Below are 15,434 nucleotides of genomic sequence, written 5' to 3' on the forward strand. Positions count from 1 at the left end.
GGCCAACGTCAGAGAGCAAGAGCCATCCATCTGGGGATGACAAGGTCTTTAGTAGGGACCTGGTGAAGGCTCCTTGTTTATAAGGAACTGAGCTCCATTCAACCTAGAGCAAATAAAAGGGGGGATGTGAAATGATCTGGAAGACCTGGGAGGCACCTTCCACTGTCTCCCCAGCCCCAGTGGCTCTGTCTGTCTGCTTACCATACTACAGTGGGCTTCTTTTTAAAAACAAACCTGTTGGAGTGCCTGGGTGGCTCAGTCGGTTGAATGTCCCCACTCTTGATTTTGGTTTAGGTTATGATCCCAGGGTCATGGGATCGAACCCCACATCAGTCTCTGCACTGAGCGTGAAGCCTGCTTGGGATTCATTCTCTCTCTCTTTGTCTCTGTCTCTCTCTGACTTCCTCTGGCCCCCTCCCCCACTCAGGCTCTCCCTCTCTCTAAAATAAAAGAATAACAATATATATAAAAAAAAAACACACATTACTTCCAGTGAATCATCTTCTACATGGAATTCTTTTCCTTTTCATAAGCTATAATCTGCTTTTTGCTGCAATGCCCAGGAAGACAGAACCAGTCAAAGAGAGGTAAAAGACTTCCAGAGGAGATGCCCTTGTCAGGGCATGAAAATTGTCAGGATTTTCATAATTTTTGGTGGGTGTGTAACTCAGGACCAGACCTATAGAAGACTATTTGCTAATATCTGTTTAAGAATTTTAACTGCGTAGGGGCAGCTTGCTGGCTCAGCATGGGACTCTTGACCTTGGGGTTGTAGGTTTAAGCCCATGATGGGTGTAGAGATTACTTAAAGTCTTAAGGGACACCTAGGTGGCTCAGTCAGTTAAGCATCTGACTTTGGATCAGGTCATGATCTTGTGGTTGGTGAGTTCGAGCCCCGTGTGTGGCTCTGTGCAATAGCTCAGAGCCTGGAGCCTGCTTTGGAATAAATACCACCTTTGAGAGAGAGAAAGAGAGAGAGAGAGAGACAGAGAGAGAGAGAGAATATGTGGGAGAGGGGTAGAGAGAGAGGGAGACACAGAATCGGAAGCAGGCTCCAGGCTCTGACCTGTCAGCACAGAGCCCGACGTGGGGCTTGAACCAATGAACTGTGAGATCATGACCTGAGCTGAAGTTGGCTGCTTAACCGACTGAGCCACTCAGACACCCCTACATTTTTATTTTATTTTAAATCTTTATTTTGAAAGAGAAAGCACTGGTAGGGGAGGGGCAGAGAGAGATGGAGACAGAGAATCCTGGTTTTAATTTTTTATTTTAATCAGTTAGTTAACATACATTGTTATATTAGTTTGTTTTTTTGAAAAAAATAGTTTATTGTCAAATTGGTTTCCATACAACACCCAGTGCTCTTCCTCCCAAGTGCCCTCCTCCATCACCACTACCTCTCCCCGCCCCCATATTAGTTTGTTTTTTAAACTGGGTAGGAAATATAGGGGCGCCTAGGTGGCTCAGACAGTTAAGCATCTGACTCTTGGTTTCAGCTCAGGTCATGATCTCCTGGTTTGTGTTCAAGCCTTGTGTCGGGCTCCCCACTGACAATGCAGAGCCTGCTTGAGATTTTCTCCTTTCCTCTTTCTCTGCCCCATCCCCACTCTCTCTCCCAAAATACACAAACTTAAAAAAAGAGAGTAGAAAATATAAAAATAAAAATATAAATATATTTATATAAATAAATAAACATATTTATATGCTTGTTTTTGCACAGAATATCTCTAGTAACATAGTTCTTCTGAGGCAAAGTAAAAATGGCTGGGGACAGGCTACATACTTTTGTACCAACTGGTGCGTGCGCAGGGGAGGGGCAGAGAGAGAGGGGGATATGGAATCTGAAGTGAGTTCTGCACTGTCAGCACAGAGCCCAATTCGGGGATCAAACTCACAAACCATGAAATCATGACCTGAGGCAAAGTCGGAGGCTTAACCTACAGAGCCACCCAGACGCCCCAACCATTAAATTTTTTTAAATTAATATCCTACTGGACACTGTTATGCTTAGCCCAGATTCCCTTGGATCCCTTCTATCGTTTCTACGTGCACTTCCGCTGGTTTGCATGCTGGTGATTCAGTTTCCAGCGTGCCCCTCTCCCGTCCTGGGGGTAGGGGAGCAGTCTGCAGGAGACTGGATTCTGCTTCCGAAGCCACTTTGTCCTGGGGAGAACTGGAAGAGCTGGGGAGTTCCTGCCCTGGCTTCCTCCCCTACCCCGGCCCCGTCCTCTAGCCAGTGATGGATCAGAGTGGAGTGGAAAGGAAAGCCCGGCTCCAGTGCTTCAGGGCTGGACAAGGGCATAGACCTTACTTCCCCTCCAGAAGCCCCAATGCCCGAGGGGATCAAACAGATGCTACCCCCCCTTCAGGATTTTGTCTGAAATCGCATCCCTGTTTGCCCTCTTCCCTGTTCCTGTCTTATTTCCCACACTCCCTTACCAGTTTCTTTTGCTTGGGGGGATCCTTTCTTACTTTAAAAAAATTTTTTTTGTAGTTTATTTTTTTTTGAGACAGAGAGAGAGAGAACATAAGTGGGGGAAGGGCAGAGGGAGAGGGATGCACAGAATCCCGAAACAGGCTTCAGGCTCTGAGCTGTCAGCACAGAACCCGACGCGGGACTTGAACTGCGAAATCATGACCTGAACCACCCAGGCGCCTCCTTTCTTACTAAATCACCTGCACACGAAGCTTCACCTTGGGGTCTGCTTCTGGGGAAAAAAACCCCAAAAAACCAACCTATTTGTTTATTTGCTCTTATGAAAACATCTATTTATTTGACTAAATTAGTCATACAGACATTTACTCTCGCTGTAAAATTCAAGTAAAACTGAGCCCAAAGCAATGTTTAATGTCACAGATCCCAAGTCCGTGGCACCCTGAGGAGGCAAATTCCGCTATTGATGATATGTGTGGCCTTTCAGACCTTCGACTCTGTGTTTTCACTCAGACTTGTGTTTTGTCTGTGGGGAAAGCTCTGTGTGTTTCACTTGGCCAGCTGCCTTTCTTCTTTAAGAATCTGGCTTGGATGTTTTTCCATGTCGGCACATCTAGTCCAGCCCCAGGGTGACCTTCCTAAACTGTCTGTGACTTGGTGCAGCTCCCCAATTTAGGAGCCCTTGAAGTAATGCTCCCCACTTCTCCAGGAATAAGACCCAAACCTCTTGTCACCTGACTTGGCCTCACCCACCCTTTCTGCCTCCTCTCCAGCCTCCAGCCTTGCTGGACTCCCCTTGTTTTCTTGAGTGTGCCCCAGGGCCTTTGCATGACCCATTCCTTCTTTCTAGAATATTCTTCCCTTTGCCTAGCTAACCCCCACTTACCATTGAGGTCCCAGCAGAAAAGCCTGCCCTGAGCTCCCAGGCTGGGTGACATTGCATGCCCTTAGTCTTTATAATACCCTCTATTTACCTTCGGAGTCCTTGTAAATAATTAGTCGTCTCGTCATTAATTCGCATTGGTATCAGGTCATGAGGGACTGGCCCAGCTCCGAGCCAGGAAGAGAGGCTCAGCAGTGGTTGAGGGAGTGGAAGGAAGACATGGAAAGTTGCCAGACGGCTTCTCTCTGTTTCCGTCTCTTCGAAGCAGCCCTGTCTCTTGTCTCTGTTGTGCTCTGGGGCCTCCTTGCTCGCCTCTCTGCAGTCCCCAGGCTGCCGGGCACAGTTAGTTGCTTTTCTTCATCACTCTGGCCTCCCCACAGCTTGCCCCTTGGCTAACTCCAGTCCCCACTCTGCAGCAGGACCGTGGAGCCCTGGGTCTCTTCACTCAAGTTCTTGGGAAGGAGTCTCCTTTGGCTCAATCCAAAGAAAAGTTGGTTTCCCGGGGGCCAGGGATCCGCCCTAGCCATTTCTTCCTGGCCAGGACAGCAGTAGGACTGTGGGAGCCAGGCCAGCTTACGTCAGAAGGGGAAGTTGAATGTGGCAGGGAACTTGACTGGCATTTTTGCCACAAATGTAAAAGGGAACCAAAAATACAATGGGTTGTTTTGTTTCTGGTTTAAGAGAATTTAGATGGCGGCTACCACTTTCTAGATCAATTTTAGCTTGCTTCTGCACCTTCACAGAGCCATTCGGGGCCGTCTGTCTAGCTCTGATTCTCTGGGGACTGACCCCTACCACAGAGGTGCGTGCGGTATATATGCTCCAGCCCAGAGCCTGTAGATGATGAGTCTTGAGCTCGAAGCCTGTCTCACACTGGGTCACTCGGAGTCCTTGGGCCGAGAATTTGGAATTTATCACAGAGGTCCAGAACTGACCCAGCACTTTACCCCCAGATGCTGAGGAAAGCGAGAGGGAGGAGGAGGAGGAGGGGGAGAGGGAGGAGGAGAAGGCAGAAGAAAAGAGGGAGGAGGATAAAAAGGAGGAGGGAGAGAAGGCAGACTACAGAGAGAAGATAGACCAGACCTTCATTCCCTCAGTAAATATTCACTGAGCAGGGCGCCTGGCTGGCTCAGTCAGAGGGTATGTAACTCTTGATCTCGGGGTTGTGAGTTCAAGCCCTATACTGGGTGTAGAGATTACTTGAAAATAAATTAATTTTTAAAAATAAGTAAATAAATATTCACCAAGTAACACCAGTGTCAGGCACTACTCCGTGTGCTCAGGATATACCATGAAACACGACAAAAAAAAATCCCTGCTCTCTTAGAGGGTACATTTTAGTAGGGAACAGACAGTACATAGTATAAATAAGGAAAACAATAAATGGCAATAGGAGCTAAGGAGGGGAAAGCAAGCAGGCTAGGAAGTGGGCTGGGAAGTGTAGCGTCAGGAGAGGGCAAGTCCTAAAATGTTAATTAAGTTGTCCAGGGAGGTTTTCACCAAGATGGGATGTGTATATATATATATGTGTGTATACACACATATATATATATATATACATTAAAAAATTTTTTTACTGTTTTTATTTATTTGAGAGAGAGAGAGAGAGAGAGAGAGAGAGAGAGAGAGAGAGAGAGACAGCATGGACAGGGGAGAGTCAGAGAGAGAGGGAGACACAGAATCTGAAGACAGGCTCCAGGCTCTGAGCTGTCAGCACAGAGCCCGATGCGGGGCTTGAACCCACGAACCATGAGATCATGACCTGAGCTGAAGTCAGACGCTTAACTGACTGAGCCACCCAGGTGCCCCTATAAATTTTTTAAACATTTATTTTTGAGAGACAGAGAGAGACAGATCATGAGCAGGGGAGGGTTAGAGATAGAGAGACACAGAATTGGAAGGAGGCTCCAGGCTCTGAGCTAGCTGTCAGCACAGAGCCCAACACAGGGCTCGAACCCATGAACTGTGAGATCATGACCTGAGCTGAAATCAGACACCCAACCGACTAAGCCACCCAGACGCCCTGGGATATATATTTCTTTAATGTTTATTTTTGAGAGAGCACAAGTAGGGAAGGGGGCAGAGAGAGAGGGGGACAGAGGATCCAAAGCAGGCTCTGCGCTGACAGCAGAGAGGCCAAGGTGGGGCTTGAACCCACGAACCGCGAGATGATGCCCTGAGCTGGGCCACCCAGGCGCCCCTGCACTCATATCATTCTCTGAGAACCTCACTCCCCCTCTATCTGTGTAAGCTAGTTTCGAAGGGGTTCCAAACATTCAGGAGCAGCTGAAAGACCATCCTCTCCTGATGCACCTGTTCACGTCTCATTTCAGGGGCCTGAAGCCTCGTCATTCTTTGTATGCATGTCCGTCTCTACCACTGGACCATGAGCTCCCTGGGGGCAGGGACTTTGTCAACCACATCTGCATCCTCGAGAGCTGGCACAGGGCCTGGCTTAGAAATATCCTATTATTGGAGCACCTAGGTGGCTCAGTCGTTTAAGCGGCCGACTTCGGCTCAGGTCATGATCTCACAGTTTATGAGTTTGAGCCCCACGTCAGGCTTTGTGCTGAGCAGCCAGCTCAGAGCCTGGAGCCTGCTTGGGATTCTGTGTCTCTCTCTCTTTCTGCCCCTCTGCCATTCATGCTCTGTCTCTCTCTGACTCTTGAAAACACATAAATATTAAAAGAAAGAAAGGGGCACCTGGTTAAGCCTCCGACTTCGGCTCAGGTCATGATCTCACGTTCGTGGGTTCGAGCCCTACATCAGGCTCTGTGCTGACATCTCGGAGCCTGGAGCCTGCTTTGGATTCTGTGTCTCTCTGTCTCTCTGCCCGTCCCCCCTCTCAGGCTCTGTCTCTCTCTGTCTCATAAATAAACAAAACATTTTTAAAAACTTAAAAAAAACAAATATCATATTATTGCTGCCCATTGACTGAGACAACTGGAGTCAAATGACACTGTGGTCTGGGGATGAATGGACTCAGAAATAGAAAGCATTCCACGTGAAGGGGGCCTCATTCCCGCCTCACCCAAAGCAACTCTACTCTTTCTCTTTAATACATTGGACTTCCAAGTAGCTTCCTGCTGGAACAAAGATTCTCTGGTTCAAAAAAGTGGAAAAAATACTGTCCACTTCCAGATAAGTGTGGCAGACTGAGCACACACTTACTCTGTGTTCCTTTGAGCTAAAATGACAGGAAAGTCCATTGAGCTGAATCTACACCAGCAAGAGCATAGTGGAGAAGCCACCAGACTTCACTGTAACGAACCCCAAAGCTTAGGGCATGCGAGGGGTACCAGGTGACTCTGGTCTATGTGAGGGGGGCTCTAGGCACTGGAGAATTGCTGAAACTCTGTTGGAGACCAAGAGACCCGAGATCCCTCCCCTATTTTACCGCCAACACATCGCTTTCAATCTCTCCTTCCCAAAGCTGAATTTTGCCTTGAAGTTATGAACATTTTCAATACCGGTTAACTATTTTCATGTCCTCTTTGGAATTTTTGGCTAAAAAAAAGGTCGAGTGAGGGGCGTCTGGGTGGCTCAGTCAGTTAAGCATCCGGCTTTGGCTCAGGTCATGATCTCATGGTTCCTGGGTTCGAGCCCTGCATTGGGCTCTGTGCTGACAGCTCAGAGCCTGGAGCCTGCTTTGGATTCTGTGTCTCCTTCTCTCTCTGATTCTCCTATGCTCGCTCTGTCTCTCTCTTTCTCTCAAAAAAAAAAAAAAGGTCGAGTGAATAAAACCTTTTGCAAAGACAGTCAGCTTTAACAAATCTGAGCAGTAAGCATTATTCACAAAAAGTATTTATCTGAGCCCTAAAATGTATCCCGTGGGAGCCCGTGTACTTTGATGTGAACTATCAGACGTGATATTCTGATTCTAAGGAGAAGAGATTGTAACAGCTTGGGAAAGTCCTTAGATTCATCATTTTCAATAACCTCATTATCCGTGGTGGCATTCAGTCTGTCAGCAAACGTCTACAAGTTTACACAGAATAGCTTTTCCCAGAATAAGACCAGTATCACCTGAGTCAGATTTCCCAGAAGGAATTCTTTTTTATTTTTAAGTTTTATTGAAGTAATCTCTACATGGGGCTCATGTATTTATTTAAATAAAAAACCCAACATGGGGCTTGAACCCACAACCCTGAGATCAGACCTCGCAAACTCCACAGACTGAGCCACCCAGGCACTCCACTGGATATTTTAAAAGTTTATTTCTTTGAGAGAGAGATTGGGATGAGGAAGGGATAGAGAGAGAGAATGGATACCAAGCAGGCTCCATGCTATCAGCACAGAGTCCAGTGCTGGGCTTGAACTCACAAACCCATCATGAGATCATGACCTGAGCCAAAGCCAGATGCTTACCTACCTGAACCACCTTGGCACCCCGAGAGTTTTCTGCATTGATGCCAGATCACCTGACATATTGTTAACACGCCTAGTAATGGCTGGTATTGATCTAAAGTAATACCTTTCTCACACTGCCAAATGTGATGTTTCCTTTGGTTCAAAATCTGACATTGACTGTTTGCATGCGAGCCGGTAAAATCAACAATTTGGCCATTGCAAACGGCGTTTTGGTTTTAGCTACTGACTGTGTGAAATTGAAGCTACCCTCCTGAGCTGGACTTGACACTGAAAACCCACCTCCTGAAAGGAATCTTGTTCGTTTTGCACGTGGAGATGCTTTAACAAGTTCCAACCTCTTTTCTGTGTCCAGTGATGTAACACACATATGAAACAGCCCTTGGAACTCCAATGATGATCGCACCAGTGCAATTAGAAACAGAACGAAAATTACAGCAGAAGTGTTGGAAATGCAGGTGTGGTCGAGCTACATGACAGAGATGGAAAAGAACAGAGAAATCATCAGAAAATTAGAGGCCAGCCTTGGAGGTCTAGTATCTCAGTCTCCGGAGTTCCAGAAAGAACACAGGAAACAGAGTGGAGGAAATCCTCCAAGAAAACAATTCAAGAACTCTAAAGAACTTCGGTTACCATAGTGAGGCCCACTAAGTCCCCAGAAAAGTAGATGAACATTGGTCTATGCCAAGTTACATCGGCAGGAAATTTCAGAACAATAGGAACAGAGAGAAGATGTTAGAAGATTCCAGAGAGCAAAACAAGTTTTCCACAGGCATGCACACACATGGAGTGTGGTGATGGTATTCAAACTTGCTGAACAGAGGACATTGATTCTGTTGCAGTGTGCAAGGGAGTACTTTCTGTGGAAGTGAGTGAAGTTGGGGTAAAACTCTGTCGTTTTGTGTGGCCGGAAGTACACGTCACTCTTCTGAGAAGTGGTTAGGTCCCTGTCTCCTCCATGTATACCGTGTGTCTCCAGTGGGTACTCCCCGGACTCATTGGCCCCTTCCTCCCTGGCCATGTTATATCAGAGCCACCTCCAAAATTATGAAAACCCGGAGCTAGAAGGTCATTACTGATTTCCTGCTGGGTGCTCAAGTTGAGAGCTTCTATAGATGCTGGCTACTGTGAGCCCAGTAGATGTTTGAAAGCCTGGAGTCCAGGCAGCGAGAGGCAGAGATAGATTTGGCAGCTCCTGGGCCCTTAGATCTGGGTGTCCCCCAAATCAGTCGAGGCTAGACCCTTACACTTTCTGTGTGCTGTGAGCTCTTCCAAAACAAATCAAAACAAAACACACTTCCCTGGACTTGGCTTTCCATCACTTCGACAAAGTCTTGTGTCTTACAGAAATGTAAAGGGCTACTAGCTGTACTTACTTGTGTAATAATGAGTAATTGTAAGTGGCATGAATTGGGGCTGATGAGGGATGAGGCACCCTGCACACGTTTTCAGTGTATTATCTTGCTTCATCTCCATAAAACGTAAAAAGAAACTGAGGACAGAGCAACCCCATCAATTGTCTTCTTCACAGTCTGAGTTCAAGCTCAGGTATGGAAGAGACCATCAGAGACCCTCCCCTCCATGAGACACCTCCCTCCTGCCCACACTTCCGTTCCTCCCACCACCCTTTCCTCCTGTTTGTCTTCTGCCAGGATGCCCCCTTTCCCAGAAAACTCCTATTCATCCTTCAGGACCCGCTCAAAAGTGCCCTGCCTTGGAGCCCCTGGCTGGCTCAGTCACAGGAGCATGGGACTCTAGATCTCAGGGGCGTGAGTTGGGGCCCCATGTTGGGCAAGGAACCTACTTAAAAGTGGCCTCCGCTGTTCCATCCTCAACTCGTCTTCAAATGCAGATTACTTCCTAACCTCTTCTCTCTCCTCGCCCCATATGCAAAATATTATGAAATTAAAGGCATAAACTCTGTTCAGATGGAGTTTTAAATCCTAGCTCTACCACTGACCTGTTTAACATACCTGGGTCTTAACATATCTGGGCTTTTTAGTTTCATCATCTGTAGAAGTGGATACACTTGGACAGCCTTGTAGGGGTTTTGTGAGGATTAAGTGAGTTTAATACATGCATATAACGAGCTCCTAGTGCCTGCTCTCTAATAAGCATGCGCTAAATGTTCGCTCGTGTGATTACCAGCCCATGACTTGATCCTCAAGCAGCTGCCTTCCTCTTTTTACGCCTTAGATTCTTTATCCATAAGGTGGACATAACGATAGCCCAGTTCTCAGGATTGGAGTCAGATTTAGGTCAGCTACTGCTGGTGAAGCACCTGGCGTTTTCATCAGAACACCAATGGGGGCGCCTGGGTGCCTCAGTCAGTTAAGCATCTGATTCTGGTCATGATCTCACGGTTTGTGAGTTTCAGCCCGTGTAGGGCTCTGTGTTGGTTTTTACTTTTTTTTAAGTTTATTTAATTTTGAGAGAAATCATGAGTTGGGGAGGGGCAGAGAGAGACAGGGAAAGAGAGAGAATCCCAAGCAGGCTCCACACTGTGGAGCTTGAACCCACAAACCATGAGATCATGACCTGAGCCTGCGTCGGAGGCCTGACTGACCGAGCCACCCAGGAGTCCATGGTTAGGTTCTTTTAAAAATAGATCCTGACTGCATATGAAACACACAAATCCAATCTCCTTATTAAACATGTATACCTTATCACTAAGGCTAAAATGTGCTTTGAGCATCATGCCAATTCCAACCCACTCCGAGAGTCCCACTGTGATCAGTCTGATGGCTTATTTTCATCGAAGCTGCTCCATAGCTGGGCACTTTCAGTCTGAGAACTGATGTCTTTCTTCTGTTCTGGAAAAATCCTCACCCCCTGTTTCTTCAAGTACTGTCTCTCTGGCCCATTCTCCACTCTGGAATCCTGTAATGTGGTCTCAGTCTGGTCTCCAAATGTCTTAATTTCTCTCTCTATTCCCTCTTCTGTTTTCCTTTTGGATCAATTTAATAGGACTATCTTCATTTTTCCCCTGAAATTTGACCTTGTTATAATAGGCAATAAGAAAGCTTTAGACCCTAATGATGGCTCATATAAGTCTAACACTTCGTGACAATTATGAAAACCACATGATATTAATATTAAAATGTAACAATATAAAAGCTTTAAAAATATTACATGTAAAATGTAATTGCACTTCTTTTGAAAGTCTTGTCCATTATAGGGCACCTGGGTGGCCCAGTGGGTGAAGCATCCAACTTCAGCTTGGGTCGTGATCTCACAGTTTGTGAGTTCAAATCCTGCATCGGGCTCTGTGCTGACAGCTCAAAGCCTGGAGCCTGCATTGGATTCTGTGTCTCCCTTGCTGTTTGCCCCTCTCTCACTCATGCTCTGTCTCTATCTCTCAAAAATGAATAAACATTAAAAAAAAGGTTTTTAAAGCCTTGTCCATTTTGAAAAGATGGGTATCAAATTTAAAAAATTTTATGGGTGCCTGGGTGGCTCAGTCGGTTGAGCTTCCAACTTCGACTCAGGTCATGAGCTCACCTTTGTGGATTCGAGCCCCACATCAGGCTCTGTGCTGACAGGTTATGGCCTGGAGCCTGCTTTGGATTCTGTGTCTCCCTCTCTCTCTCTGCCCCTCCCCTCTTCACTCTGTCTCTCTCCATCTCTCAAAAAATAAAATGTTAAATTAAAAAAAAAATTAGGTGGGGACAAAAATACCTTCACCAAAAAATTTCAAGAACCATTGGCTAACATTTGTATCTTAAGTGCCTTGCGTAACAAATTAGAAGGTAGAGCGATCTTTCAAAGGCAAGTAATAACATTCAGTTTGCGAATGTTAACTGGATTTAGGCCAAAGTGTAGGAAGATGAAATAGGCCATTTAGAAATAGCCACGTCCCCGCTCTGTCTCTGATACGCTGGTCTGCACCGGCCCCACGTCTGGCACATGCAACCCCTTTGCGTCACTTGGGATCCAGCGCCATAATGATGACAAAATGGCCGCTCAGATTACACTCAACAGCCCAGAGCCTGGAGGGCCCCGAAAGCTAGCCAGTCCCACCTGCTTTCACCGGGAACAATGCAAACTGAAATACTTTCCAAGACCTCTTTAACCTATGACCCTAACCATGTAAAGTCTTTTTATTGCCTTTCCTGTTTACTAATTATGATTGCAATGTGTGTCAAGAGATTTCTTTTTCCAGATATACTTGCTGTATTTCTGCTTCCTCAGGGCCACGGGCTGTCTTTTGTCCCTTTTATTGTACTTTGGTTTGTTACCCATCAAAGGCATTTTTGGGGGCCGAAAAAAAACCTGGCAAGTCAATCACAACACATACATTTCTTGAGCTGAGTAACCTCTGATGACGCAAGATCTCACTTAGCTTGCCCCTGGAGAAAATTCAAGCAACTTTGGTGCTCATTCAAGCATGAAGATCATGGTGTCAATTTCGGGCATAAATCACAGCTCTCAACATGCATGTACTTTCAAAAGAAAAATAAAAGCAAGCCATTTAAAAATAATGTTTTCCAAAATGTCACTTGATGGATTTTTACAGCAGAGTGAGTTATCCAAAACTCATTTTTGAAACAGATGAACTGAAAGGTGTTCACCAAGGAAATAAATTCAGGACATGTAGCCAACTTGTTTATAAGGTTTTTATTTAAAGGCACTAGTGAATTTATATTCTGCAATACCTGATCTGCAAATCAGGTCAGTTTTATTAAGAATTGCCTTTTATAGATAACAAAGCACCACAAACTGTGTTCTAGAGTAAGAACTGTGGTTCTTTGACATCCGTCCACACAAAAACTCCTGTTGAGAAACTTTCCCAAATTAGTATTATGTAATTTTTTATTACTTTCCCAGAAAAACACGGAAACACTATAAATACTCTTGCAGATAAAAAAGAGGTAACAATGGATTATTCCATTACTTTTGACTGGAAACATTAAAAAAATAACTTTTTTTTAATGCTTATTTATATTTGAGAGATAGAGAGACAGCATGAGCAGGGGAGGGGCAGAGAGAGAGGGAGACACAGAATCTGAAGCAGGCTCCAGGCTCTGAGCTGTCAGCACAGAGCCCGACAAGGGGCTTGAACTCACAAACCTCGAGATCATGACCTGAGCCAAAGTTGGACACTTAATCAACTGAGCCACCTAGGCACCCCTAGAAATGTTTTTTTTTTAATTTCAGTATAATTAGATATTTAGACATTTATATGTTAATTGTTCACTCACAGGAGGTAACTAAGTAAACTACATTAGACTCTTCTAAAAGCTAAATCTTTTTTAAAAGTTTTGTTTTTTATTTTAATTACAGCCGAGATAACATGCAGGGTAATATTTGTTTCACATTATAGTGATTTATGTATTTCACAATATAGTGATTTATCAATTCTATGCATTACTAAGTGCTCATCATGTTAAGTGTGTTCTTTAAAAACTAAATCATGGGGCACCTGGGTGGGTCTCCCATTCTCTCTCTTCCCCTCCCTTTCTCTTTCTCTCATGCTAAACAATCTTTAAAAAATCCAAATGATTAAAAGAAATAAAAGAAATTAAAAAACCCAAAACCAAGGTGCCTGGGTGACGGTCGGTTGAACGTCCAGCTATGGCACAGGTCATGATCTCATGGTTCATGGGTTAGAGCTCCACATCAGGCTGTGTGCTGACAGCTCAGAGCCTGCAGCCTGTCTTCGGATTCTGTGTCTCCGTCTCTCTCTGACCCTCCCCTGCTTGCTCTCTCTCTCTCTCTCTCTCTCTCTCAAAAATAAATAAAAAACATTTAAAAAAATCCCAAATCTAAATCTTAGGGATACCTGGGTGGCTCAGTTGGTTGAGTGTCATACTCTAGCTTTTAGCTCGGGTCATGATCGCAGGGTTGTGAGGTTGAACCTGAGTTGGGCTCCTTGATGGTCATGGAGCCTGTTTCAGATTCTCTCTCCCTCTGCCCCTCTTGTGCCTTCTCTTTCAAAAACAAACACAAAAACAAAAAAGCGCAAACTGAATCTTAATATTCAGCGTATTTGGCCATCTTTTGGTGTCCAGATTAAAATCAGTGGAAATAAAATGGTAACATGATTGGAAAGAATTTATATCTGCTCAGGTCTTAGGCCAAGTGTCTTGGGAATGACAGGAAGAGGAAGTTCTGCTCATTTTACTAATTCCTCATTTTTTAAATGTTTATTTATTATTTAAAAATGTAATATTTGTTTTTGAGAGAGAGAGAGAGAGAGAGACAGAGTGTGAGTGGGGGAGAGACAGAGAGCGAGGGAGACACAGAATCTGAAACAGGCTCCAGGCTCTGAGCTGTCAGCACAGAGCCCGATGCAGGGATGGAACTCAGGAATGGCTAGATCATGACCCAGGCTGAAGACAGACACTTAACTGATTGAGCCACCTACGCACCCCTATTTATTTTTGAGAGAGAGAGAGAGAGCCAGTTGGGGAGGGGCATCGAAAGGAGAACAGAGGATCCAAAGTAGGCTTGGTGTTGACAGCAGAGAGCCCAACGTGGGGCTCAAACTCACAAACTGTGAGATCATGACCTGAGCCGAAGTTAGACGCTTAGCAGACCAAGCCACCCAGGGTCCTCCAACCCCTATCTTTCATCTTAAAGTAATGGCTCTTTCCTACCTTATCCGTGGTACTTTTGTTTGTTTGCTGTTTTGTGGGAAAGAATAGGAATAAGGCCGGATCTTATTGTTTTTTTTTGTCAGGAGAATGTCTCTATGTCTTTCACATCCTTTTTTTTTTTCCTGTTAATATTGCAGGACAGGTTTCCTTTGGGCTTCCTAAGCCTTCGGTCTCTTGGCAACAGTGTTTGGTCAGTTTATAGATGCCAGTGGGTTGGGGCGGGTTGGATCAGCACAGTGGACAAGGTACTGGCTGTGGGAACCTGGGAAGCAGGAAAACATTGCTTAATAGTGTTCAGAGACATGCTCTGGGCACTTATCATGTTTGTCAGACAAACTCAGTCCAACAGCCAGCTCTACGGGGTGAGGTTTTCAGTTGAGTCACACCGCCTGGATTGAGTATCCCGTGCACCTTGGAAGTCTTGACCGAACGCTGACTTCTGGGTCTCTCAGCATATGCCTTTGAAGCAGGAACCTGACAGAGGGATGTGAGGCAGATCGACATAGCACCCTGGCCTAAACCCAGGACCCTCGTGGTCTCTGGGATCAGCAGCTGCCTGGATACCTCCATGCTGGAGAGAGAGATTAGGGCAAACTCTGGGCAGGGATGAGAGGTGGCCTGACCCAGGGAGGCAGTTCACCCAGCCCTGCCTCACGTCCATGTGTTAATTTGTAGGCCTTTGGAAATCAGATGTAATAAATAATCAGGCCCCTCTCCCCACTTTTTTCATTTCTTTTTTTTAAGCCTATTTATTTATCTTGATAGAGAGGGAGAGAGAGCATGAGCAGGAGAGGAGGAGGAGCAGAGAGAGGAGAAAGACAATCCCAGGCAGGCTCCACCCTGTCAGTGCAGAGCCCTACGCCAGGCTTGATCTAATGAAACAAGATTCCATGATCTGAGCTGAAACCAAGAGTTGGATGCTAAACCCACTGAGCCACCCAGGAGCCCCTAATTTCTTAATAGAGTTATATGTCTGCAGAGCGATCCCCTCCGATGGTTAGTATGCCGTTGGATGAGTTCCGACAAAGGCATACAGCCCTGTAACCCACACCCTTCTCCAGTAAAGAATATTTTCGGGGTGCATGGCTGGCTCAGCCAGAAGATGACACTCTGGATCTCAGGGTTGTGAGTTTGAGCTCCACATTGT

This window comes from Suricata suricatta, chromosome 8, assembly GCF_006229205.1.
Source record: "Suricata suricatta isolate VVHF042 chromosome 8, meerkat_22Aug2017_6uvM2_HiC, whole genome shotgun sequence".
In the NCBI taxonomy this organism is placed as follows: domain Eukaryota; kingdom Metazoa; phylum Chordata; class Mammalia; order Carnivora; family Herpestidae; genus Suricata; species Suricata suricatta.